Source organism: Cervus canadensis, chromosome 15 (genome assembly GCF_019320065.1).
Source record: "Cervus canadensis isolate Bull #8, Minnesota chromosome 15, ASM1932006v1, whole genome shotgun sequence".
NCBI classification, from domain to species: Eukaryota; Metazoa; Chordata; class Mammalia; order Artiodactyla; family Cervidae; genus Cervus; species Cervus canadensis.
This window is the reverse complement of record NC_057400.1, coordinates 11,056,147-11,081,640: the sequence shown is the minus strand read 5'-3', so window position 1 is coordinate 11,081,640 and position 25,494 is coordinate 11,056,147. Positions and strand designations below refer to the sequence as shown.

Below are 25,494 nucleotides of genomic sequence, written 5' to 3'. Positions count from 1 at the left end.
GTTTTCTCTCTGTTGATCTTAATGGTGAGCTCCTAAACTGGTGGATCCCAGACTGGCATCTCTCATTTGCATTGAATAGAATCTAATGGTGCTCTCTTATCTACTTAGCCTGCACTTGACTTATGATGGTTCTACAGTGTCCCTGAATCATGACCTGAATCAGCCTCCATCTGGTCCTCACTGTTTAATCTCCTGGCTACTTTGCATGTCCAGTTCTATTCATGTTGCTCTCAAATGAATCAAATGATACAGTGTGACTCCTCTCATTAACCAGAATGATGTGATCAGAACAGGACCAATCATAATGTCTTTGGGGCCAGAGCAAGAAAAGAAAGGGATATGCTTTTTCACAATAAATATTTAATTCATAAGTCATGCTGATGGATTGTTAAATAAAATGTAGTCCAACCTGTTACCTTAACAAATATGTGGCCCTGACCAACTGGAAAGTTACATTTGAATTGAGAATTATATGACTCTGGGCTCCTCTTGTGGCTCAGCTGGTAAAGAATCCACCTGCAATGTGAAAGACCTGGGTTCAATCCCTGGGTTTGGAAGATCCCCTGGAGAAGGGAACAACTCCCCACTCCAGTATTCTGGCCTGGAGAATTCCAAGGGTTCTCAAAGAGTTGGACATGACTGAGCAACGTTCACTTTATGACTCCTTAGATTTCTGAATCAAAGCTCAGTGGCACAGGAGAACCAGAACCTGGCATCTGGCATGTGGCCAGCCTATCATCTCAGTGCCTTTAGGAGCCTCAAACAAACATGTGGCTACCCCAGCCTGCATGGGGAAAATGTTCACACTCTTCTGCAAACAACTATTTGTCCCCTACTATTTGTCAGTCTCAGCAGTGTCCACATAGGTGGTTTAATCTATTCTAAAGGAGGAAAGACCCAAGGACTGAACTCTCCTAGGCTCTGGAACAAGGATCCGGTAAAACTTTCTTAGAGTCCTGGGCAGGTATGGACTTCAGATAGGTATATTACCAATGGATAACTGGCACACCCTCCTGGAGAGTTCAGGGGTTAAGGTGGCCTTCATCTATGTGCCCTGTTGATCCACGCCCAGGAGTTTTCACAATCTCACGAGAAAGAGGTGTGTGCCCCTGTGCACCACCTTTATTAAGTATTCTGAGGTCTTCTCTTTAACCATTCTGTGCTCCGGTTATCCTTTACTTGTTCTCAAGAGGGCAAGTCACCGATGTAATCTACCAATGTAATCTACAATATGTTTTAGGCCCCATCTTAAAGGAGAAAGGTTCAAGGAATATTAAACAAGGAATAGGTATTATTTAATATTCACTGTACTTTTTCCCTGTCATGCATGTAAAAATTGCACTTGACTCTTCCTAGGTTGCAGTAACATGCATTCATAAATTCAGCAGTTAACTTCCTTAGCTTTACCAATAGCTCTGTTGATTATTTCTTTAAATAGTATGCTTATCTTATTGTGAAATGTGAACTTTGCAGTAAACCTATATATTGAAATATGACTAAAAATGAGAACAGATAAAGGAAGTTGAAATGCCACATTTTGAAGGATCTAGTATATTTTTCACACCAAGGGGAACAAAAGTTATTGAAATCAATTGTCCTGTGGCAAAATGTTATTACAGAATATAAAGGTTAATGACAATAGTGGAATATTCTTGCTCAAGTGTGGTAAATTATGTTTTAGGATTTGAGGAAATGCTAAATGTATTGAAATGGGAAGTGAGAAATAATAAGCAGAACATTTTTATTATTTAGTTGATGTATCTATAGGTTTTGAGTTTGCCTTACAGCAAACATGGTTCCCCTGTTAGTTTACTTTCTTATTTGCTTTGCTTCTTAAGACAGTTGATGCCAAATTCTATTATTGATAACCATGATTAACCTTATTTTTTAAAAATTCACCTTTACTATTTAAGTAAAGACTAATTTAAAATTACAAAAAACATTGTTTGTGATCCATATCAACAAAGTGTTTATTTCCTAATCCCCGATTTAATGATTTTCTCCCTTTAAAAAAAAAGAATAGACCCATGCATTACAAACTGTGTGGAAATAACAGTCCACACAGATCTTTATTTATTAGGAAATTTTAAGTTTTTTTAAAATGCATTTCATATTGTTTAAGATGGGAATTATAATGTGATGTTCCTGAACTTTTAAAATAATGAAACCCATAATTTGGAGCACCAGGTAACATTTTACAGAAGCTAGTATTCTTGAGAACAGAGACTGATATATGTTTTGTGGAAACTTCTTACAAAGAACATGTCTAGAAATATGAATATTCCCCAAATCATATTAGAAACCTACTCTTAATTGATGTATCAATAATAACTTATTTCAGTTTTTGAAGATTGTTGCCAAAACTTCTTTCTTATGAAAGTGTCCTATCATAAACCTAATGTAGTCCTATCTATAGTGTTAAAAATTTACAGTAAAATTAAAATTTGAGATGATAGAATAATATAAATAGTATTATATTTGTGAGAAACTGAAAAGGCTATCTATTAAAACTTTAGTTTTGTAAAATCTGACTTTTTAACTATTTATATAATTAGTAATTTACATAGAGTCTTGAAACATTATGATGCAGCACTAAAACATAGAGATTTTTGTCTAGATATTGAACTAGAAATCTAGTTCAGTGTTGGTTTCTTCACTAAGTATCAGTATGACTAAGGGCAGGTTAGTGGATCTCTCCAGATTCTTTTACTAATCAAGGAAATGGTGATAGCATTATCCTCCTAAAAAAGGTTGTGATATTAAAGAAATGACATATATATGGAAAGTACCTGGCCCATAGTGGGAATATTGATTATAGTTAACCTCTCTTCTCCATACATTTTCTTAAATTTCAATTATTATCCTGAGGAGGTATCTAGCTTTCATATAAAAGGTTAAAATTTCCTCAGAAACTTGGAAAACCTAGGGAAAATTTAGTATGATGTTAAAGAAGAAAAGCAGAAGTATAGACAGCATTGGTAGCAATGAAGAGAAAACATATTACATACATGCTCAGTCACACATGTGCGTAATATGCCCAAACAACACACAAACTAAATCCCACATGAAACAACTCATTAAAAAATCAACATTTTTTAGACTGTGAAACTTGCTATTATGTTAGGATTTATTGAACTGAACTGCTGCATTTTAACATGGCAAACTGAGGGACACACGACATTTTTAATGAAAAGTTTATGTCAATATGAGAATAATGACATTTGAAGTGTTGATTTTTGGCTTCTTAGTAAGGATCATTATATAGAACAATTTGTACCCCCACAGAGCCTTGGGAAACAGAAATTATAACCCTTAGCAGTCAGGAGAGATTACAAATATAAACTGAGATAACAGAGTCAGGGCCTTATTTGAATGCTGTGTTCCAGGTTTACTAAATGGATGTTGGAAAATTTGGGAAAAAAAGGAGAATCAAGAAAATTATGTAAAGAAAAATTAAGAAAAATTATGTCTTTTAAAAAATAATTAGAAGATGGTAAGGAAAGACTAACTTTACTTTCAAATTAAAATTATTCTAAAATAAGGTTTTTTGTGCTTGTTTGTTTTTTAAAAAAGAGCAGTTTCCAGGAGGGTTTTTTTTTTGTTGTTTGTTTTTTTATTGTTTGTCTCCAATATTCTTGCCTGGAGAATCCCATGGATGGAGGAGCCTGGTGGGCTACAGTCCACGGGGTTGCAAAGAGTCAGACACAACTGAGCGACTTCACTTTTCACTTTAACAGGACAAAACCAGGCAGAGAAGTCTCCAAGGAAACACCTAAACACTTCATTGCTGTTTGCCATTTGGTCCTTCACCTTCTAAGCTCTTACTGTATTTCCTTTTAAAGATTTAAAACATTTATTTCAATCACAAATGCAATCTAAGTGTGAATAAATAAGTGTATTATCTTTTAAGACCTCCCCGCTTCATGTTCCTTTAAAGAGAAGAGGTGCTCAATGTCTCTTCATAGCCTATTTGGCCATAGTTGTCCCACCTGTGGTTTTAAAAATAGATCTGAAGTCCTTTCCTCATTTCATTAAAGAAATCCTGGGCAAGAAGTCCTGTTGATACTGTCAATAGCCTCCAAAATGTAAAGATAGTAACTGGGCTGAAGGCAACTTGGATGGGCCTTCAGCTATCAGAGCACCATCAGGAAGTGGTGCAGAGGCAAATCTTGTCAACAAGATGCCAGCTCCTTCCACTAAAGCCGGGAGAATGGCACCCATTGCTGCTGACCCAACCATGGCTACTGGTACCTTTCTTGCTGCCATCATGGTTCTTGTGAAAGCATCACTCTTGATGGAGTTCTAGGGATCTTCTTTCTCTCCGACTTGAACCATATTATAGTCAATCATGGAAAGCAGACCTCTCGCAACTGCAAAGCTATCTCTCAACTGCAGAGCCCTGGTTTTAATAGTTGTCAAACTGCTTCCTAGCCTGTGGTTTACTCCCAGCAGGGAATTGTGGAAACCTTTGCTTGCTTGAAAGATACCACTATCTATGCTTCTCATCTTGAAGTCCCCCCTGCACTCATCCACTATTCTCTAGGGGTAGGGCGGGCCCACATACTCTTCTACCTTGACTTCATGGTTAAAATATGTTTTTAAATTCAGTTTAATCTAGGGACATTGTTGATTAAATTTTAGATAACAGTTTGCTATCTGATTGAGATAATGAAAACACAAGACAGATTTACTGATCGCTATTTTTTGCTGTGTGAATTTAGAGCATAGTCAATTTTAAAGGTCTGCTAGTTAGGAAGTGCTGCCTCTCTATTACTACAACTGAAACCTTTTTGACTTTAATTTTATCTTTGTTCAGAGAATTAACATCCTTTTAAAAGTTCTTCAATCACAGAATGGAATTATTTTTAAAGAAAAGTTAGCTCCTTTAGGTTTTACTTAAAAGATAGATTCTTATGAAGAGGGGCATTGGGATGGGGAATACATGTAAATCCATGGCTGATTCATGTCAATGTATGACAAAAACCACTACAATATTGTAAAGTAATTAGCCTCCAACTAATAAAAATAAATGAAAAAAAAAATAAAGCAGAAAAAAAAAGAGATTCTTAAACTATTAAATATCAGTTAAGGTCCGTACATTTTATTGAATATACATGCATTGGATTAATTAATTTAAAATGTGACAAATCTAGATTCAAGGGAAAGAAACCTTACTAAGTAGAATTGTTGCAACCTAGTGTGTACTTTAGGGCTTCCCTGGTGGCTCAGTGGTAAGAATCTGCCTGCCAATGCAGGAATCAGGGGTTGGATTCCTGGGTCAGGAAGATTCCCTGGAAAAGGAAATGGCAAGCTACTCCAGTGTTCTTGCCTGGAACATCTCATGGACAGAGAAGCCTGCTGGGCTGCAGTCCATGGAGTTGCAAAAGAGTCAGATATGACTTAGTGACTAAACAACAACAAACAAGTGTGTAGTTTAATTGGGAATTTTCAAAATATGAAATTTTTTATCACTGTAGCAAGCAAACAGAATCCTTATTTATACAAATCCTCTTTTCTAAAGAAGAATTTTGAATTTGACTGTCTACTCACAAACAAAAAGAGAGGCTTTGTCTTTTGCCCTTTGATATAATGTGGTTATTAGATGTTCGATTTTCAAACTTTATAGAAGAATCTGTTTGGGGGCAGACAGGTTGGTAAATCTGTTTCTGTAGCCAAGAATATGAGTAAAATCCAAGCTCTCATCTTGGTGAACTTCATTTATCATCCTGTCACTGCACCATCTTTTTCCAGTTTCATCCTGGACCAAGATTTCATGGCACAGGATAATATTCTGGGCATCAAACCATAGCATATGAACAAGTGGATGGCCCAAATGTTTGAAAGCATAAATGCGCCTCTCTTACTGGGCACTGGTTGAGAGGGTTGAAGCCCATTAGTTGTAATTGCAGTTCAGACTAGAAGAAGAAACTGTGTCCAGATGAGAAAAAATTTAAATGTTTGTGTGAATTTGGATTTTAACAGCTTCTGTCACATTCCATCACTGTTTACTTGAGTATTTCCCCAATCTGCTCTTCCAACACTGAGGCCATTTCTGCATGCTTCTTTACAGCACTCATTGTTTTCAAAATGTGGTATGTCATTCTCTCCTTTCCAGTCTCAATAGTTATGTTTGCAATTTAATATTAATAAGTGGTCAGTAAAAATATAGATCCCTATGAGCTTAAGTTCTGAAAAAATATTGATGATTTAGTGTAATATTTGCTCTGTGATCCCACGGACTGTAGCCAGCCAGGCTCTTCTGTCCATGGAATTCTCCAGGTAAGAATACTGGAGTGGGTAGCCATTTCCTTCTCCAGGAGATCTTCCCAACCCAGGGATTGAACCGGGGTCTCTTGCATTGCAGACAGATTCTTTACCATCTGAGCCACAGGAGAAGTCCAATATTTACTTACTTTTACATTTTATTTACTTCTAAATTTTTCTTTCCTTTTTGTTCTCACTGATCTGAAGGTATATCTCAGTCTTAGTCAAAATTTTATTCTTTTCAAAATTAAATATTGGGAATTCTCTGGTGATCCAGTGGTTAAGACACTGCACTTTCACTGCCACAGACCTGGGTTTGATCCCTGGTCAGGGAACTAAGATCCTACAAGCCGTATGATATGGCCAAAAAACAAACAAACAAAAAGCCCCTAATTAATGTTGATTGTGTTGATCAATTTCTAAACCCAATGGAGCCTAAGGTATAAAATTTTTGCATAAAGAAAGTACATGGAAGGAGGTTTGTAGTGTTGAGCCATGAGTGAGTAATAAATATGGTCTGTCCATGACACTGTTCAGAACACTGCTATCATGGGAGGAAGAGCATGCCTTACATAAGGCAAAGCTGCTGGTCTTCCAGTAGCACATTCAGCACTGAGATAGGGTGTATCAAAGAGGTGGAGTACTGCAGACTTTGAGAAGCATGTTAATAACACACAACGGAGAAATATTTAGGGCGGGTACCTACTGTGAGACTGGGATGTGCACTTTGGTACTGTCCTTAAATGTTGGCACAGCCGCGCTGTTTGTATCTAGCTGTTTAAGACATTGACGACAAACCAGTGAATCTTACTAGGGGACAAAACAAAGGATGCAGATCAAAGTTAAAAAATTATTTCAGATATTATTGCTGGTTGCTTATAGTTGTGGGTTATTCTATCACCAATTTAGAATATACTATACCTATATACCTGTTCATTTCACTTTTTATAATGTTATATCAATATATTAGTCCACCATAATTCCTCCCAGAACAGTCTCCTTTCTTACTGTTTTGTTGTTCTTATGACATATCACTGCCACTCTTGTTAATTAATTAAACAAGGAAGTCCTTAGACTAAAATGTCTCTAAAGTTTTGCATGCCTACTAAGCAAACCAAAACCTAAGCCAGAATCAATGCACCAAAATCCGAAAAAACAAAACTAAAGAACAACCGATCACAAACTGCCTCCTAGAATTTTCCAAATAAGTCAACTGTTTAAGCTATAACCAATCAAATAATATATTTGTTTTTCTTCTGTGTCTTCTCTATTAAAATCTTTTCCCTAGCTTCTGTCAGCAGGGAGCTCCTAAGCATTTTTGGTTTGACATTGTTCAATTTGAATTGGACCTTAAATAGACCTTTGGGGGAAAAAAAAATAATGTGCCTCAGTTTACCTTTTAACAGTTCTTCTATCTCTAAAACAAAAGGAAGCTTTTCCTGAGAGCTTCCAACCTTTTCTCTTTCACCTGGAACGTAGACCTCTCAGACTGATTTTGTTCTATAAATTACAAATGTCTTATAAGTGTTGATAGCTATCTGATATTGTAATAGAACTCAAGCATTGATATTTATTTTGGTTGGCATGTCCAATTTATGAAATTCAAATTTTATTTTCACAACCTGGCTTACAATGGGTATATTAAGTGAACACAAATTTTAAAGGCTTGTTGGCTTAGTAGACTCAATTAATAGAAAAGGACAACTGTTTAGTTATCAAAAGTTGTGAGAGTTTAGAGTGGGGAAGAAGAAAATATGCCTTTCTCCTTAAAAATTATTTTATTAATACCTTAGTAGTCTCCTAGATGACATCACTTACTCCCATTTCATTTATTCTCTTTGTATATCTCCTTTGGCTTTGCTAAAACAATAGTTAATTTTATAGACGGAATTCCTAATTTTGAGTCCCAAGAATGGCAGTGCCAAAGAATATTCAAACTACTGCAAACTGTACTCATTCACATGCTAGCAAAGTAATTCTCAAAGTTTTTCAACACTCTGAGTTTTCAAAGGCTTCAACACTGTGTGAAGCGAGAACTCCCAGATGTTCAAGCTGGGTTAGAAAAGGTAGAGGAACCAGCAATCAAATTGCCAACATCCATTAGATCATAGAAAAAGCAAGAGAATTCCAGAAAAACCTCTACTTCTGCTTCATTGACTACATTAAAGCCTTTGACTGAGTGGATCACAACAAACTGTGGAAAATTATTTAAGAAATGGGAAAACAAGACCACCTTACCTGTCTCCTGAGAAATCTGTATGCAGGTCAAGAAGCAACAGTTAGAACTGGACATGGAAAAATGGACTGGTTCAAAATTGGGAAAGGAGTACATCAAGGCTGTGTATTGTCACCTTGCTTATTTAACTTATATGCAGAGTACATCATGTGAAACGCCAGACTGGATGAAGCATAAGCCAGAATCAAGATTACAGAGGAAAATATCAATAACATTAAATGTGCAGATGACACCACCTTTATGGCAGAAAGCAAAGATGAACTAAAGAGCCTCTTGATGAAAGTGAAAGAGGAGAGTGAAAAAGTTGGCTTAAAACTCAACATTAAAGAAACAAAGATCAAGACATCCAGTCCCATCACTTCATGACAAATACATGGGGAAACAATGGAAACAGTGACAGACTATCTTCTTGGGTTCCAAAATCAGTGCAGACGGTGATTGCGGCCATGACATTAAAAGCCAGTTGCTCCTTGGAGGAAAAGGTATGACAAACCTAGACAACATATTACTTTGCCAACAAAGATACATCTAGTCAAAGCTATAGTTTTTCCAGTAGTCATGTATGGATATGACAGTTGGACCGTAAAGAAGGCTGAGCACTGAAGAATTGATGCTTTTGAACCATGGTGTTGGAAAAGGCTTTTGAGAGTCCCTTGGACTGAAAGGAGATCAAACCTGTCAATCCTAAAGGAAATCAGTCCTAAATATTCATTGGAAGAACTGATGCTGAAGCTGAAGCTCCAGTTCTTTGGCTACCTGATGCTTAGAGTCAACTCATTAGAAAAGACCCTGAAGCTTGGAAAGTTTGAAGGCAGGAAGGCAACAACAGAGGATGAAACGGTTGGATGGCATCACTAACTCAGTGGACATGAGTTTGAGCAAGCTCTGGGAGATTGTGAAGGACAGGGAAGCCTGGAGTGCTGCAATCCATGGGGTCCCACAGAGGTGGACGTGAATGAGTGATTGAACAACAAACTAATTTCATACATTCTTTAAAATAGTATTGGGCAGTGCGATGACCTGGCTTTTCAGTGTTTCTTCCCACCACTGCTTTCAGGAAGTTTTCAATCTTACACCTTGAAAACCACTTTCAGTTCCTACAATGGACTACGGCTAGTTCAAGTTTTATGATTTTATTCATATTGTCTCTATTATCCTCCTATTACAGTGGGACAGTTTTCTGACATTCTTTGAAGCTTTAATGAAACCTTTTTTTTTTCTCTTTCAAATTCTTCCTGGAGTTTACTTCTGACCTGAGATACATGCTCTTTTTATGGGCTTACTTAATGCTTATGTATTTAATAACAGTTGCCTTTTAGATTTTTTTCATTCACTTACTTCTCCCAACCACCCTATTGAGTAAGCAACTGTAATTATTGTCAGCCTCTTCTTAAATACATAAGGAAACTGAAGCAAAAACAAACAAAAAAAAAACCCAAAAAGCCGCAAAACTAGTACTTGCCTAATGTCTCACAGCTAAGTGATAGAATGAATTTTGAAGACAGAAGGTCTAGTATATATACTACTGCTATCCAACAAAAATCTGAGTAGGAATGTGATTTAATTCACAAATTTTCTAAAGAAAACATTGAAAAACATTGAAAAAGTTAACAGAAACTGGTGAAATTAATTCTATTAATTTATTTTGTTTAATACAATATATCCCAAATAACATTTTGACATGGAATCAGTATTAAAAATCAATATTAAAAATGAGGTATCTTATAATTTTTATACTGTCTTCAAAATGTAGTATATATTTTATAGTTAGAGTATATCTCAATTTGGCCTAGAGTTTTACATTAAATGTGGTTAATTGCTACCTTTAGTTGATACTGAATGACTTTACTCTTAATCACTGTACTCTTTGTACTGAAATAGTTTTATTTGCCTATATCCCCCACTAAACTCTGAACTAAATGAGTGAGGGTGTTTTGTATCTTTAATACATAGACTAGATAGTGCCTGATATATAATAGAAACAGTGACTATTTATTGAATTTTGTTGCTGAAGTACATTGTTAAATTGAAATTTCAAGAGATTCAAAATACTTGATTAAATATATACATTTGCCACTCTTGAGCAGATCATGAGAGAAAATTGAGAAGATATCCAGGAAAATGTGTCGGGAACAACAGGATATACTTAAGGTTCCATTTTAAGAATATTATTATTATATATAATGATAATATAATATTATAATACTATTATTATATATAATGATAATATAATATTGTTATAATATTATTTTATCATGTTTGGTAAAATCATGAGTGGAATCATGCCGCATGCATTGTAGATGCCTAATAAATCATTTCTAATTTGATTTTTTTTTTTTTTGAGCCAGCATTAGTAACCTCAACTCCTACAGGTGTTTATTATTTATTTCAAATCCTATCCAACTTGCCATTAGTTTGGACAAACTGGGACGGTTTCTCAAAATGAACTCCATTATAGTGAAATTGTTCCATCTGTTTTCCCCAAATGAAGGCAGTTTCCCTTGATGCTAGTCAAAGAGTGAGGGCTCCTTGACTCAGAACCAGATGCAAGCTTAATACCAGCCTTCCATTTCAGCTCAATTACATTCTTGGCAGCCTATGAGACTCATGGGGTAAACTTTTTATAACAATTATCAATATCAGCCAATTTTTCAGAATGGGCAAGAATAAACTTCAATAGCTCCAAGATGAGTTTTCAGTGTTCCAAAGGTTCTGTCTGGCTGACTGCCATGAGAATATTGTAGGAGCATAAAGAGTGCAGTTTCATGCAACATTCTAGAAAACAGCTAACTTTATGTTTACTTAGATTCCAAAGATTTTATCAAGCTAAATTAACTATTTAATGCTCTCTTTTTTGGTACAGTTTTTGTGTGTGTGTGAGATAAGGAAAATGATTATATTCCTGTGATATTTTATATGTGGATCTGCAGCTGTATGTGTCTGTGTATGAATATTTTCTAGCAATGCTTGGAGACTGGCCTATCACTGACTCTCTCATAAAACTATTGTGGAACAAAGAGAGAGAGAGCATTCTACTGATGGGCTATAGGCTCAAAAATAACCTGAAACTTTGAGATGCTCTGTAGACTGGTATGTGTTTTGGGGGGTTGAAATTTTGTTAGCAGTAAAATTGGAATTTAAGTTAATTTGAAATATAAAGTCCTTGAACCCAGGAATGTCTAAACCCTGTCATTATTTAGCATTTTGTTGTCTTATAAACATCAGATACATCATTATACAAGGAACTATTAATGTCCATAATCACAAAAGTGAAATTCTTTTTTTTTAAATTATAATAGGGCATCTAGATTTATCTCAAGGTTTAAATGAAAACTTCCCTTTCCTCAGAAATCTAAATTTTAGCACCATGATGCTCTAAAAAGGAAAGCAAATATTTTCTATAAAATAGAAGAGGGGAAGAAGTTATAATTGTCTTCTTGCCTCTGAGCAAGGCTCTAATGTGTTCAACACATGGAAGCAGGAATTTATAAAAGCACCAGAGACCACATGGACTTGGCTTCTTTGGAATTCAACAAAGACTCTGAAAGCATAAGAAATAACAGTACTTCAACAATGACTTTTGAACATGGTGACTTCTCACATAAGTAATCTTTAGCTTGGTTTATACAACTATGCATGCATGCATGCTCAGTCACTCAGCCATGTCCAACTCTTTGTGACTTCATGGCCTATAGCCCACCAGGCTCCTCTCTCTTCATGGGATTTTCCAGGCAAGAATACTGGAGTGACTTGCCATTTCCTTCAACTTCGTATTGCATAAAAGAATATCTTATAGCCATTACAAAAGTGTAAAATTATGTTAAGGGATTTACAATAACCTTTTAATAAATAAATTTATAATTGACATAAAAATTCATCAAGTCTGATTTAAAATATTTACTACAAAAAGATAGAGCTAGCTATATTGTCTTTTTAAGTGTTTTCTAGAGAAACAAGGCCAATTTTCTGTCTATTATCTATCTATTTAGAGAGAAGAAGAGAGAAGGAGGGAAATGGAGAGATAGAGATAGAGAACAAGGAATACCAGTGGGTATCATTCAGGCTCAGTCTGATGTGCCAAGAACCAGGAGGACTAATAACTGAGGGCAGGGAAAGAGACACCCCAGCTCAAACAAAAAGAACAAATCCACTCTTCTCTTGCCTTTTTGTTCTATTTAGACCCTCAATGGACTAGATACTACCCACCTACATTGGTGGTCTTTATTCAGTCTCTCTCAAATGCTAATCTCTTCCAGAGGACGCTCACAGACATATGAAGAAATAATGTTCTACCACCTATTTGACAATCCCTTCACCCAGCCAAGGAAACGGAGAAAGTGAGCTATCTCAAGAATGCATAGAACTTTAATTTCCTTTTTAACATTTCCATTCATTTCTAAAATACATTGTGTTACTGTTTAAGTCATAAATGCAGGATGAGTAGAAAACGCCAAGATCTATAACCCCACCTAGATGATGATGGTATTGGCAGAATCTGTTTGATGTAACTATTTTGAAACCTTGGGGTCTATTAAGGCTTGTAACTTCCAGGAGGAGGTTTAGATAGCAAATTATAGATGATATCAGTCAGTTTCAGCTCTTAGTGCAGTACCAGCTACCTGTCTCTCACACCTCAAGCTGGGGCAGAAAGCAGTGCATATATTCCAGGAGAATCTTGCAGAAGACAGAGTGAACAAAATGGACCCTATCTTCCAACTCTTAGTGATCAGTGTTCTTATTATGGACTGTTGCTTCTGATCATAGAGGTACAGACCAAGAAGTGGGGTCATTGTTATACCTACCTCTAGTGTTGCAGGCTCCCCTTCTTTTGGCAGAAGTGACTTCCAGTGATATTTAAAGGGCTAGCATCTTCCACCCTTGCTTTTTCTTTTCATTCTTTTATTTTTTCCCCCTCCATTTTGGGAGCCAGACATTGAAGACTGACACCTTCATTCCCCGGGGAAAGCACAGACTCAGAAAAGATCTGAAAAACTCATAAGCTTATACATCAGTGATCCTCAGCTCAGCTAGCCTACAACAACCAAAAACAGAAACAAAACAAAAAAACCCCCAGCAAACTCTGGGGAAGGAGGATAATCTGGTTTCTAGAATTATCACACTAATACATTTAAATGAATAATTACCAACAAAAGGTAAAAAGGCATAAAATGGGACAGGGAATTGTGACCTATTCAAAGGTAAATGAAAAGTAAACCAACAATAACTGTCCCAACAAAGGGCGAGTAGTAACTGTTTCTGAAAAAGTCTTCTGGAAGATCAACTAGACAAAGATTTTTAAACAATTTTATACATACTCATACAGCTAATGGAAGACATGGAAAATGTGAAAAAGGTAATATATAAACAAAATATAAATACCAATAAGAAGACAGAAGACATACAAAGAAACCAAAATGAAATTCTGGAGCTGAAAAGTAAAATAATTGAAATGCAAATTTTTTCAATAATATTATCAGCAGATTTCTTACCAGATGAATTGGAGGCCAGAAGGCAGTAAGGTGACATGTTCAAAGTGCCAAAAAAAATTTTTTAAAAGCTCAACCAAAAAGTCAACATCCAGAAAAACCATCCTTCAAAGGTGAGAGAGACATTAAGCCATCCCCAGGTAAATAAAAGCTAAAGGAACACAGTAGTGTTAAAATATTCTTCAGTAAATTCTAAAAGAGAGTCATACATGTTGAAATGAATGGACACTGGGCGTAACTCAAAGCTGTAACAAGAAATAAAGATTTCAATAAAGGTAAATACATAGAATATTATAAAATCTATAGCTATTAGAGCAATTGTCGTAATTTCTTTTGTGTTTGTTTGTTTTCTACATGATATAGCAGGTTAATACATTTAAAAATAATGTATTACTCTAAAAGCTAATATTATTGTAAACTGGCTTGTAAGTCCACATTTTATTTTCAACATAATTTAAGATACTAATGCATTAAAATAGTTTGTTTCTGGACACACAATATGTAAATATATAATTTTGTGACATCAACAACTAAAAGGAGTGGGGAAGTAAAGCTATATAGAAACAGTAATTTGTATGTTATTGAAATTAAGCTAGTATAAATTCATATTGACTGCTATAACTTTAAGGATGCTAAATGTACGACCCACAGTGACTACAAATAATTAGGTACAGAATATACACAAAAGGAAATGAGAAAGATATTTAAATATTTCACTATAAAATATCAACTAAACTCAAAAGAAGATTAATGCAGGAAATGAAGAACAACAAAAATAATGAGCCTCATAGACCACAAATACACACAAAATGACAGGAGTCTTTTCTTATCAGTAAAAATGTTATAATTTAAATTACTAATTAAATGTAAATCAATTAAATTCCAAAAGAAAAGATTATCAAAATGGATAAAAGTGTATAATCAGTATATTCTATCTATAGGACACTTACTTTCAATATAAAGACAAGATGTTAAAGCCAAAAGATAGAAGATATTTCATGCAAATAGTAACCAAAAGAGAGCATCTTTGACTCTACTAATATTTAAAATATACTTTAAATCAAAAAAGTTTGCAAAAGACAACATTATATATTAACAGATGGCTCAATTCAAGAAGATATAACAATTATAAACATTTATACATGTAATAATAGATAATCAAAATATATGAAGTAAAAATTAACAGATTTAAAAGAAATTAGGTATCTCTGCAATAATAACTGGAAACTTGAACATTCCGCTCACAACAATGGATTGAAAAACCAGATAGAAAATAAATAAAGAAATAGAATACTAGAACAACATAGCCACCCACCTACCTCTAACAGAGAGAACAGTCTACCCAAAAATAAGAGAACGACATTCTATTCAAATGTAGATAGGACATTTTTCAAAATAGGCTATATGTTAGTTCACAAATTTAATCTCAATGGATTTTAAAATGTAGATGCCATACAAAATATGTTCTGTGATCACAATGGGACAAAGTTAAAAAATCAATAAGAGAAGAAACACTTTAAAATTCACACATCTGTGGAAATGAGACAGCACATTCTTTAAAAATTAATGGAACAAGAGAAAAAAAGATACAAGGGAAAGTAAAATAAACTTAGATATAAATTAAAATGAGAATATCTCTAAAATATATTGGGGACAGTGAAAGCAGTGCTGGGGAGAAATTTATAAATGTCAGCAGTTACATTAAGAGAGAAGAAAGCTTTCAGATCAATAACCTGATTTTATAACTTAATAAACTAGAAAAAGAAGAAAAAACTAAACCCAAAGCTAGAAGAAGGAAGGAGATAATAAAAGAACAGAGATAAAATAGATAATAGAAAAACTAAAACATTGAAACAAAAATTTATTCTTCAAAAATATCAACAAAAATGGACAAATCTTTAAATAGTTGGACTGTTAGAAAAATAGAGAAAACATTCAAATCACTAAAATCAAAATAGAGGTGGGGACATTACTAGTGGTTCTACAGAAATAAAAAAGGATTTAAGAGAATAGTGTGAACATCAACAATTTGGATAATGTACAAGTTCCTAGAAACATAAAACATACCATTAGTAAATGATGAAGGAAAAAGAAAAAAACAAACCAACCAACCTGAATAGAGCTATAACCAGTAAGAGCAAGCCTGTACTGAAAATCTCCTAATCTCCTTAGAAGCCCTGAATCTAATTGTTTCAATGGTCAATTCTATCAAATTTTAAAGAAGAAATATCAAAGAACTTTAAAGAAATTAAAGAAAATATGAATAAATGGAAAGATATACCATATTCAGGGGTGAGAAAACTTAATATTGTTAAGATTTTAGTGCTACCCAAAGGTATCTACAGAATCAAAGAAATCCCTATGCAAATTCCAGTAATAACTTTTTTGCAGAATAGAAAACCCCATTTTAAATTTCACATGGAGTCAAAGGGACTGTGCATAGCCAAAATGGTCCAAGAAAAGAACAAATTTTGAGGACCCAGATTTCCTGATTTCAAAGCTTACTATAAAGCTATGGTAGTCAAAACAGTGTGATATTGGCACCATGACAGACATACATTATAGCAATGGAATAAAATAGAGAATCCAGAAATAAACCTTAAAATATTGATCAAATGATTTTTGACAAGAGATATTCATTGGAGAAAGGACTTTTTAATTTTTTTTCTTTGACAAATGATGCTGGGCAAATTGCATATCACCACACAAAAATAGTGAAGTTGGACATTTACCTAAAACCATATACAAAAATTAACTCAAAATGGAACCATGACCTAAATTAAAAACTTAACTCTAAAAAATCTTAGAAGAAGACAGAGCAGAAAAGCTTCTCAACATTGCATTTTGCAATGCTTTATGTGTGTGCGCGTGCATGTGTGTGTGTGTGTAAGACACCAAAATCACAGATAAACAAAGGAAAAACAGAAAATTTGGGGCTCATGAAAAAAATGTTTACATCAAAAGACACAATCAATAGAGTAAAAGGCAGTCCACAGATTTGCAGAAAACATTTGAAAATCATGTATCTGATAAGGGATATCCAGAATGTTCAAAGAACTCCTAAAATTCAACCACAAAAACACCAAACAGTATGCCATATAACTTTTTATTTTTATTTTACTGACTGAATTTTAGTTGCCATTTTCTCCCCTTCATATTTCCAAGAAACATGATAAACACTTGACAAATGGTTGTTTGATTAACCATACATTGAAAAACTACATTTTTTTATTTTATCAGAATACTTTAATAAGGACACAAATAGTGATTGTTTTCTCTATTATATCTGCATCTGTAAACACAGTCATCTACTAGCTTGTCGTATTTGTGCTTCCAGCTGTGCACCAGGGCAAATGTTATGAGGATGAAATGCAGGTGATTTGGGGCAGGATTTGCAGATGGGGCTCCTATCTGCTTAATGATGTGAAAAATGTCATAATAGGAAGAGGACAGGAAGGTTCATCTTTTTGAAGCAGAAACATAATTTTCAATGCAAGGAATCTCATGCTTTCTATAAGATCATGGGAGACAAAAAAGGTGATATAAAATGCTTATTTCATTTGTAAAATGTTCTCTCTGATTCTTTCACTTTAAACTTGGAGAAACAAAGCAAAGTGACAGTTAGCTCTTGTGTTTTGTCAGGCCTAGACCTTTAGCTCTTGTATAAAAGTTAGCAAACAAGCTGCCATCTGTACAAACAGGTGGCTTGAATGATGTAGGGTATTAAAAACAAATCATTTTTGGAGGGATGACAAGGAATAGAAAATTTAAGAAGACCCAGAGTTCCTTTAATAAGATGTGTGAATCATTGATTGTGTTAGTGTTAGAAGATAAAGTGTGGAAATATTTGTTGAAGAAGTCTCTGCATAAGACACATTTTCCCGTTGTGATTCTGTCATCAATGTGCTCACCCCGAGGAGCCGATGTTACCCTTGTGCCTTCACAAGAGACGCAACTGAGGCCATCTTGGAAACTGTAGTAGGGAAGATGACTTAATGCCACAACATAACTAAGGTATTGCTCACCCTTGACTTAATTATGACTTCATAGTGATTTTCCTGGCTTCATAATGAGGTTCTTCAAACCTTTATGTTGTCAACTTTGCTCTCAGGAATACTTTTATATAAAAAAAATCTGTAAAAATTACTGATAAAGCAACTAAATACTCTCATAAATCTGTATGTCTAATGTTATATATTCAGTTTATTCATGATCTACTATGTGTATTAGTAGATGCATTAATAGAAGTAAGGATGAGAAGGTTCAAAGTAAAGAAGATGATGGATTACAGATCACAATCATAACACAAGCGAACCATTTTTGTTTCAAAGATGATGAAGAGTTTAGCTTTATTTTGAATAGTTGGAACAAATATCAGGTAAATAGCACATATATTTCTTTTTTATTCCTCCAGCAGTTTCATTTTTATAGCCAAAATAAATCTAAAAATGTATTTTTAAAACTTTTTTAGCATCTCAGTCTTCTCTTCTTTGGTCTTCTTTACCTTTCTTTTGATTTAGTTATTTTAATAAATCTATCAAGGTAAAATTCATATAGTATAAAGTTCACACCTTTAAAGTACACATTTCATTGTCTTTTAATATATTCATAGAATTATCCAACCATTGCCCCTATCTATTTCTAAAATATTTTCACTGCCCTTGGTACTCATTAGTACCTCTTCTCTTTTCCCTTTCATCCCTGGCAACCAGTAATCTACTTTCTATTTCTATGCATTTTCCTGTTCAGATATTTCTTGTACATTGAATTATACAACATGCGAGTCTTTTAGAAGAGCTTCTTTCAGGTAGTAGATTGTTTCCAAGCTTCATCCCTCTTGTAGCATGTATCATCGGCTCCCTTATTGACAATGTTCCATTGTATGAATATATCACGTTTTGTTTATCTATTCATTAATTTATCACATTGAGTTGTTTCTACTCATCATTAGCTTTAGACCTTAATATCCTTTTATAGCTTATATTATTCAGTGAGTAATTAACCCTTGTAACTTTTTTATTCTTGCATAGTCCTCATAGAATGTTTATGATAATTATATAAATGCACAAAGTTGAAAGATTTAGACATTAATTCAGTGAGACACATAAAATACCAACTATATATTCAGTTCTATTATAAGTAATGTGATAAATAAGAAAATATGAGTACTTCATTTTAGGAAGAGTATCTGTACTTTTTAATGATTAAGGCAATATCTGATAAGAATGGAATATAAGTCAAGTGGAGAATTTTTTTTAATGCTAGCTAAATCATCATAATCAGTATTGGTACCTCCATCATCAGCAAACTCAGGATCACTTATTGGGCACATACTCTCTACAAGATATTGTAATTTTTTGCATATATCATAGTATTTTATATTCAGACACCTATATGAGACTTTTCTTCCTTAGTTCAAATGACAAGAGTAAGTTGCACATAGCTAATATAACCACTCCAAAAATTAAATATTTGGGAAGTAAAAAAGTGAGTTTTTATCTCAAATCTCTAAACCATACTTCATAAATATATGCATATATGCATGCCTAGAATATATGTGTGTGTGTGTGTGTGTGTGTGTGTGTGTGTGTGTGTATAATGGTTGGTTTAGTCACTCAGTCGTGTCTGCCAGGGTCCTCTGTCCATGGGATTTCCCAGGCAAGAATACTGGAGTGGGTTGCCATTCCCTTCTCCAGGGGATCTTCCTGACCCAGGGATTAAACCCATGTCTCCTGCATTGCAGGTGGATTTCTTACCACTGAGCCATCAGGGAAACCCATATATATATAATATATACACATACTTTTATATATTTATATTAATTTTATAGCTGAAGAAGATTGTTGGAGCGGCAGACCTTGAACTTAGCCATGGTGTTTAACATTCACATTTGGTTAATCATGCTGAGTTGGGGTTGAGGTCAGTAGTTTGAGGAAAACAATTACAGTGATAAAAAGCATCCTTACCACCACAGTGGTGTTATACCACTAAATGATTGATTTTAAAGAGTATGTGTAGGTTTTATCCTTATTGGAAAGACTGATTTGTAATTCAGTCCATTCTTTGGCAAGTCTGAAGTCTCTTAACAACTCAACAAGAGACATAAGACGTTGATGGAGATTTGTGATTCTTCCAGGACATACATCTACATCTCCTCAGCAGTCTCAGATCAGGCTGCTGCCAACACGTTTTCTCCCCCTCTCAGCAGAACACCTCTCTGACTACACATCCTGGCAAACCCATTCAGTCCTCCTGGTCGGCTTCCCTAGTGGTCCACAACAATCTTGTGCTTTCAGGCGAGATCATTTTCCTCCAAGGCAAGTGTGACTCAGGAATATGGCAAGGCCCCAAATAAATTGGAAAATATTCTCAGATTAACAATTATTAAAAATATTTCCTTTAATGGACCCATTCTTCTGCAACCAAGTACCTGTTTTACACACACACACACACACACACACACACACACACACACACACACAGAGTTATAATCAACAGTGCTGCACTTTCCTGCATGATAAAATGTCATCTTATGGTAAGTTTGCAGAGGCGTTGTTTTTGTTGTAAACAATACCCTTCATAAATAAAATGTTTCCCTCAATTCATGTATACTGTATAGTAGATCTGTTGTCTATTTTACTGATCCAGACTTGACCCTTTCCTGGCATCCACAAAACAATTTCTCCTTTAAAAAAATAAATACACACCCAAACTTCAGCAGAAGTGAACATGAGATTTAGTCCTATGCTTGTTAGTACATCACACACCCTTAACACCCAGGGCAAGAATGTTTCCCTGGTCCAATGAGGACCAAAGGTATAATGAATCTCTTATTGAGAATCCTAGAAGAAAAATCTTAATTTTTCCTCTTGGGCTTGAAAGTGAGAGGCCGTAAGATTTTACTGATACTTGGATCATGAAGGGAAAGCCTGTTGGAATGAAGCCATCTGAAAAAGATGAAACAAAACTGTAGGATACTACCCATGCCTAGATGATATCATTTGAACCTCTGCAGCAATGGAAACCTTGAAGTCACAGACAATGCAATTGTTTTTGTTTTTGTTTTTTGAGTTAAATCCATTAGGGTTGGGGCCTTCAATACTTGAAACTGAAATAAGCCTCTACTTTTCTCCCAGTTCCTACGCTGATGTATAAAATGGTAACAATAACATATTTCTGTGTTCTTATTTGATGTCATCTTATAAGAATATAAATTTGTATAGGAACTGTTTATAGTTAGGTAAATTTCGCCTTTAGGCTTATTACAGAATATAATTAATTCCATTATACAAGTTGGACTCATCAGCATTTTTTGTTAATCAATTGAGTTTTTCTAATGAACTTCAATGCTATTAAAAAACAAACAAACTAAATATGCTTGAGAAGTTATTTCAAACAAACTTAAAAACCAGACTTATTGCCCATGGTTATTGCCTCTTCTGTAAACCTACCCATAGAATTAACAACAGTTTTCTTACATTAGTAAGCATCCTATATTCCCAGAGTCCGATTGTCTGTCAGCAAGTGAATTTTTAAGCAGTGTTCTAGTCACTTATTTCAGTGTTCAAAGTTGTTTCTGTTAAAAGCAATGTATTACTTCCATTTTACTCCACTAAATTAATTTCCTATTCAATTAAGTCTTATGGTTCAATTATATACTTCTTTAGTGTAGTGATCAATTTTAATCTCTAGAGATTTAACTGAAAATGCAGAAATTGATAAACGTATGTCATTATGCATTTGAAAAGCCACAGCATCTGTTGTTTAGATGTATTAATTAGTTCTACAACAAAAAAATTCATCAGTGCTATTTTGTGAAACTATGTTCAGGGCTAAAATATCTACATTTACTTTATTATATTTTTTAATGTTTTCATTTTTTCTTTTATTTCCAACTATCTTGCCCTAATTTATTTTTCTTTATATAATGTCCATTTGAACTGTAACTATTAAACATTTGAAACAGCCAGTGGAGAATTTTTAATGGTAAGGTATAATGCCTAATTTATAATTTTAAGAGAAGCAAAAGGGATGTAAGCCCTGACTTATGTTGAGATCTCAACTGCAAGTTTTGTAAGGAAACACATTAAAAGTTTCAAGTTATTTTTCCTTGGTATGTTATCATTATACAAATTTTCTGTAATGAGTAAATATTACTTTATAATCAGAAAAGCAGCAAACAGCTACTGCCTTTAACATATGTCTTTTTCTTTTGTTATCTTGAGGGTTTTAATAATAAACATGACTGGAAAAACATTTTCATAGGATGAAAATCTGCCTGAGATAAGCTGGCACTAGATAGGGAAAGGTAACAGATTCATCTGTGCATTCAACTGGAAGACCAGTTTTAAGATACTGCATCTTGATAAGAAGGACATAACCTTATCAAATATAGTAGAGAGTAAGCATGTTTGTCGGTGGAACAATGTCAGTTGTTAATGGAAATTGACTAAAGTACATGGACTGGTCACACAAGATCCAAGTAGTTAATATATACATATAGATATATACATGTAAATATAGAGAGATAGATACAGATATTTATATCTAAGTATAAATAGATATCTATCTATATCTAATCTATATGTATATATACAAATAGTGGATTTCAGAACTTTAAATGGCAGTCAGTGTTGTAAGATTAAAGCACAAATTGGATGTGTAGGGTTAATGTTCATTTTGAGTCTCTAATTTACAAGTTTGGTGTAAGATTATTTGATTTATTATTAAGTTAATTAAATGTCACTAGGCAATTTGAGACCATGTTATTAATGATGTTGAAATTAATATTAAAGTTAAAACCTTGAGAGAAAAGGAGGAGATGTTTAGAATTGAGGAAGGATAACTTGTAAAGCAGTAACTGAATTGTCTGAAATTTTTCTCCGCTTGTTAACTCACATTTGTATATACATGAAGCCTGTGGACCACAGACGAAGAGAGTTTATTAGTCATAGCAACAGACAAATCATCACAGGGCAATGTGTTGAGGGCCAGATGGTGCCTTCTCATACACTGAGGTGCCTTACAGGAATGGAACCCTGTTGTAAGAAGGCTTTTCTCTGGCATACAAATGGACATTTGGAGGCAGTGGTCAGCCCAGTTTATTCTTTCTAGCATAAGGAAAAATTGAGAGAAGCTTTATGCTCAGATGTTCTGTCATGTCTGACTCTTTGAGACCCTCTGGACTGTATCCTACCAGGTTCCTCTGTCCATGGGATTCTTCTGACAAGAATACTAATGTAGGGTGCTGTTTCTGCCTTCCGGGCATCTTTCCAGCCCAGGATTGACCCATGTCTCTGATGTCTGCTGCCTTGGTAGGTGGACTTTTTACCACTTGCAACACCACCAGCCCAGGGGCTGACTAAAACAAAAACAAAATTAGAGAAGAGAGGGGTGATTTAAGTGTTTTCACAGCCTGTTATTTTTATCTTTATATTTTGCAGTTTACATGTTACCTTAAAATAAGATCTATTGTTTGTATGTGTCATTGTAGTGTAGACTTCTAGACCTTTCAGATCCTAGCTGACATTTATATCCATTTCACATAAGATGCTTGGTGAAGGGAAGGCATGAGTCTGTCTTCTTTTTGCCTTCAGACTTCAGTAGATTGGACCACTCAAGCAGAGATATTTGAGTATATGAGTTTGACATTAAGAAAGCTTTGGCAAAGCCCTAGTGATTTTTGTAAACTTTAACTGAAGAAAGTTAAGAACCATTTACAAGTGGTATTCATTTGCTACTGCTGTGCAAACAGACCTTCTAATAGGAAGAGGTATTTGAAATTCTGGAGAGTAGTATTTAAGTTTTCTCTTAGGTGAATATTTTGCAAATAATCTAAAAAATGAAATGATCATATACAAAATGTTCTTTTCACATTTTAGCTACAGATCAAAATAACATCATTTAGTTGAGTGGCCATCAACTGTTCCATCTAGTCTGTAAAGGGCTCTTTATCACAGGAAGTGTCATTCATAGGATTGGCATTTCCATATGAATTAATGATGATTACTCAGAATTATGACAACATTTAAATTAAGATGGCCTTTATTCTGATTACCTTTTAGGAAAATAACATATATTTTTTTACATCTGTCTTTATCCTGTTTACCAGGATACCAAAATTCAGATCCAATTTTAAGGTAAATATAGATGGAAAATTACCTCTCATGGCAGATTGGAAAACAAAAATTTTTTCAAGTGTATAGTTATTTGGGGATCCAAGAATAATTCTACTAGTGACATTGCAATGATCAGGAAGTAATCTAACTTTTCTAAATATGATAAGTAAAGGGAAAGATCTGTCCTTTGAATGACGCAAACAACACAGAAGTCATCAGATTTTTCTTTAAAGTTATCAGGAGTAAATGTTTTCAGTTTTGTGAGTCATATACTATGTGTTGCAGCTACTAAAATCTGCTATTGCAGGGCAAATACAGTTACAATATATAATGAATAATCATGTAAATGAGTAAGCATGACTGTGGGAAAAATTTGATGCCCCCAGATCTAGACCACATCAATTGCCAGAGTTTATCAAACACTGGTCTAGCATACAGAGGAAATATCTCCATCAGTATCTCTCTGTATAGTTTATATATAATTATTTCAAATATTTTATTTAACATCTTAATTAAATCAGTATCATAGGGCTTATACTGATTAATGTTGACTTCAGTTTAGTTGAGTTCAGTCGCTCAGTCGTGTATGACTCCTTCTGACCCCATGAACCACAGCACACCAGGCCTCCCTGTCAATCACCAACTCCCGGACACCACCCAAACCCATGTCCATTGAGTCAGTGATGCCATCCAACCATCTCATCCTCTGTTGTCCCCTTCTCCTCCTGCCCTCAATTTTTCCCAGCATCTGGGCCTTTTCAAATGAGTCAGCCCTTCGCATCAGGTAGCCAAAGTATTGGATCATGAACTCCTTACTGTCAAATTCAGACTTAAATAGAAGAAAGTAGGGAAAACCACTAGACCATTCAGGTATGACCTAAATCAAATCCCTTATGATTATACAGTGGAAGTGAGAAATAGATTTAAGGGACTAGATCTGATAGACAGAATGCCTGATGAACTATGGACAGAGGTTCGTGACATTGTATAAGAGACAGGGATCAAGACCATCCCCAAGAAAAACAAATGCAAAAAAGCAAAATGGCTGTCTGAGGAGGCCTTACAAATAGCTGTGCAAAGAAAAGAAGCGAAAAGCAAAGGAGAAAAGAAAAGGTATACATATTTGAATGTAGAGTTCCAAAAAGTAGCAAGGAGAGATAAAAAAGCCTTCTTCAGTGATCAATGCAAAGAAATAGAGGAAAACAATAGAATGGGAAAGACTAGAGATCTCTTTAAGAAAATTAGAAATACCAAGGGAACATTTCATGCAAAGGTGGGCACAATAAAGGACAGAAATTGTAGGGACCTAATAGAAGCAGAAGATATTAAGAAGAGGTGGCAAGAATACACAGAACTGTACAAAAAAGATCTTCACAACACAGATAATCAC

General features: G+C 34.6%; 1 protein-coding gene and 1 pseudogene across 2 annotated transcripts in view; one reads left to right on the top strand and one right to left on the bottom strand.

Annotated features, from left to right (window-relative positions):
* Nucleotides 1-25,494, top strand: part of DPP10 (dipeptidyl peptidase like 10) — a 716,172-nt gene that overhangs the window by 323,474 nt on the left and 367,204 nt on the right. The window lies entirely within an intron of this gene.
* LOC122453998 lies at nucleotides 4,024-5,894 on the bottom strand (annotated as a pseudogene).